At 43.0% G+C, this 3,782-nt stretch overlaps 1 protein-coding gene across 3 annotated transcripts in view; it reads right to left on the reverse strand.

Moving 5' to 3' along the window:
- Positions 1-828: 828 nt before the first annotated feature.
- LOC137490780 (uncharacterized) overlaps positions 829-3,782 on the reverse strand; it is a 41,012-nt gene continuing 38,058 nt past the window's right edge. For all 3 annotated transcript variants that reach the window (XM_073945095.1, XM_073945094.1, XM_073945093.1), the window contains one exon: positions 829-3,782. This exon is cut by the window's right edge and continues 2,642 nt beyond it. The gene's annotated coding sequence lies outside the window, so the exon portion shown is untranslated.

Below are 3,782 nucleotides of genomic sequence, written 5' to 3' on the forward strand. Positions count from 1 at the left end.
AGACCTTCTTCTTCTTCCTGGTGTTTAATTGGCGGTTGACATTCCTAAATAGAGTATTACCGTCACCTACTGTGGGTTATGGATCAGGGACTCATTTCTTTACCTCTAGACTCTTTAAAACCTGAACCTTCCATGTTGCTGCATGTTCAGCTCCTCCATCAACAGCTCAGGTCCTTCAAAGCCGAGACAGAGAAAGATAGTAGAAGAGAGGGGAAATTTACATTCTATATCCTAGGTATTAACTGAGTTATTTTTAAGAATTGTATCAATTAGATACAATGTGTTATATATTCATCATTGATCTGTAGATCATTAATTAATATATTTCTTTCCTCTGTGTATTTATTGCAGCTATGATTACATGTCTACTGTCTCTCTCTGCATCCATCACACAACCCTGTTGAATGTTTTCCTGTCATGTGTAATGTAGAGTTCAGCCTTGTATGTCCTTAATCTTGAAAGAATACAGTCCTGCTTCCTGCTCCCACATGATTTCAAAATCTGCCCTACCCTTGGCTTTATAACATTTAAGTGTCTGCGTTCTTGTTCATTGTCCCAACTTATTTGCCAAACTTTGTGTATTCCCTCTTTAATTATTTATTTATGTTCAGCCCTACTGTACTGGATTTGCATTTCTATCCTCTCTTTTGCCATTACTGTTTTAGCTAACCTATCTGCTGCTTCATTGCCCTCAACTCCTGAATGTGCTGGTACCCATACAAAGGTCTAGACCAGGGGTCTCAAACTCAATTTACATGGGGGCCGCAGGAGGCAAAGTCTGGGTGAGGCTGGGCCGCATAAGGGATTTCACACAAAAAAGTCCTCAAATGTCATTATTAACAGTTTTAATTATTTCTTCTAAACATGAAGTGTCCTGAACATTAATAGAACATTGAGTGAAGATTATGAACAGTTCTTCTGAACATGGCATCTTTTGCCTACTTCTTGCTGCCAGAGACTTGACAGCGCTTCTTCTCACAAATCTGAACCACATTTGGCTTTAGAGCGGAAGCAGTTGAGACCCTCAGTATGGCTTGAAGATGATCATCATTAAGTCTATACCTGTACTTTGACTTATTGAAGTCCTAGGGAAAAAAGTGGGGGAACTCACTCAAAACTTCCATTCCCTCACCTAAAAAAAGGCGTATACATGTATAAATAAAACACCCCCACCCCACTCCAGTCACATCAGTCTGTACCAGTCTGTATCTACCTATAATATCAATATATATAAGATGCAGGGCAGGCACGTGCACACATAGGGCTCAACCTGTGCCGAGCACATGCCCTTTTTAGTCTTGCATAGAAAGTGCCCTTCCAAAATGATCAAAAGTGCCCCCGCGACGCGACACACCCTCGGTCCCGCCCTTCAATAGGCGCGCATTAACACCGCTCTTGAGTACGCGCGCGACTACACAGCTGATCAGAACGCGCGCGACAACGCGCATTGAGTGACAAGCGCGCTGTGTACGGATAGAATCAGCGGAGCGGGGAGCGCTCTCTCTCACCGCTCCGCTGATTCTGTCAGAGTACAGCGGTCGGCGCGGGCCACAAAATATTGCACTGAGGGCCGCAAATGGCCCGCGGGCCGCGAGTTTGAGACCCCTGGTCTAGACCAAGGGTGGCCAACCCTGTTCCTGGAGAGCCACCTTCCTGCAGATTTCAGTAGCAACCCATATCAAACACACCTGCCTGTAATTATCACGTGGTGTTCAGGTCCTAATTAATTGGTTCAGATGTGTTTGATATGGGTAGCAACTGAAATCTGCAGGAAGGTGGCTCTCCAGGAACAGGGTTGGCCATCCCTGCTCTAGTGAATAAGATGCTCCTCTGAATGGCAGACGACACACAAAAACTAACTGTGATGTTTTCTTCTGTTCGGAGTCATCACATGGTGTCTGTTGTAGGAAACAACAGCATCAATATTCAGCATCAAAGCTGAGCTGCCAGCAGAATTATTAAACAGCATTTCAGAAAGTGTGAGAGATCATATTGTCCTGTGTAGAAGATTATCTTGATTCAGTATAATGTTCTGATTATGCACATTCATAAGGGAAAACTACTCTTCTGTATGTATAATTCAGATGACTGTGTAAAGGATTGATGCCATTTAAACGATTTAAACACATAAGCATAAAACAAAACTGTTCAGAAGCTGGAAAAACACAACAGCTATTGATTATCCTCTTAGAAATGATACTGTATATGGCTTAAAAATGTCATGCCGGCTTCAAAACCTGTCCAGAGCAGTTTATTCTGCTCAGAATCATTCGACAGCACCTGTCCTCTCCTCCTGGTGTTCACAGTGGAAATAAAACACCTCTTGAGTTTCCTCTGATGGATCTGATGAATGTAAATGTTGCATAACTCTGTCTTGGCACGCGAGTGACAGAAGAACAGAGGAAGAGTTTTCTGGAGGGAATCAGACGGCTGATATCTGATTCTGAGCTGTTCTGTGTGAGCAGCAGACAGGCTGTGAGGTTGGCAGTCTGTTGTTTAAATGGCGTCCAGCAACAATTGAGTCCAAGACAGAGACATGTTCTCCTCCTCTAGACCCGCGGGTTCAGAAACACTCCCCAGATTACAGGCATTCCTTTGTGATCAGGAGCCGGAGAACAATGAGCCATGGCTGTAAAAGAGCCACTTCCACTGAGAACAAGCAGCTGATAGCCGTCCTGGCCCACTGAGACTCCCCACCCACTCACAGCACAAAGGTCATGATCAGGAAATGAGGAGCTTTTCAGCATTTCAAGAAGTCATAATATCCCAGTGCAGAGACAAGCAACAGGGCTGAAACTACAGTGAATAATAATGAGCATCTTCACTGTTTAGCGCTGCTAAACTACCCTGCTGAAAAATCCAGCTTAAACCAGCCTAGGCTGGTTGGCTGGTTTTAGCTGTTCGACCAGGCTGGTTTTAGAGGGGTTTTGGCAACTTTCAGGCTGGTTTCCAGCCATTTCCGGCCTGATCTTAGCTGGTCAGGCTGGGAGATGACCAGCTAAAACCAGCTTGACCAGCCTAGCCAAGCTGGGAGTCCATCCAAAACCAGCTATATCCAGCTAAGACCAGGCTGAAAATGGCTGGAAACCAGCCTAGAAATGGCCAAAACCCCTCTAAAACCAGGCTGGTCAACCAGCTAAAACCAGACAACCAGCCTAGGCTGGTTTACAGTTTTTCTCGATTGCTTGGATGCAGTTGTCAACTGAAACTCCACATTTTCAAAACAGTTAACACACAGGCCTAAACAGCGGCACTCATGGTCAAAATGACACATTTTGCTTGCAAAAGGCACATATCATGTCAAAATATTTAAAATATGCAACAAAAGCTAGTTTTACCTACAAACAACACAACTTGCAAACAAGTATATGAGCTCTTTCAATTAATCATTACACAATGGACAACAAAATGCAGAACTCAAAATGCACCACCATTGCTTGCTATTGTAGCTTATAGCCAATGGCATTTGTTGTCTCTATTTGGGCTGTCAAATTGGATCAAGAATAAGATGTGCTTTGATTGAATATATATTGATTTCATGACATTTTTCTAACTGTGGCTGAAAACTGAAATACTGTATATAAAAAAAACAGACAAAAGTAATAAAATACTGTAAATATTAGAGAAAACACATGTAAACTAATATACAGTCAAAACTATTGGGAGTATAGGACATAGCCATATTGACCTCCTCCATCAATGCTGGCACAGAACAACACAGACCTTCCATCGTTTTTATAAGGTTTGCAGAATGATGGCTAATTGAAGATTTGTGTGAAGGA

This window comes from Danio rerio, chromosome 3 (genome assembly GCF_049306965.1).
Source record: "Danio rerio strain Tuebingen ecotype United States chromosome 3, GRCz12tu, whole genome shotgun sequence".
NCBI classification, from domain to species: domain Eukaryota; kingdom Metazoa; phylum Chordata; class Actinopteri; order Cypriniformes; family Danionidae; genus Danio; species Danio rerio.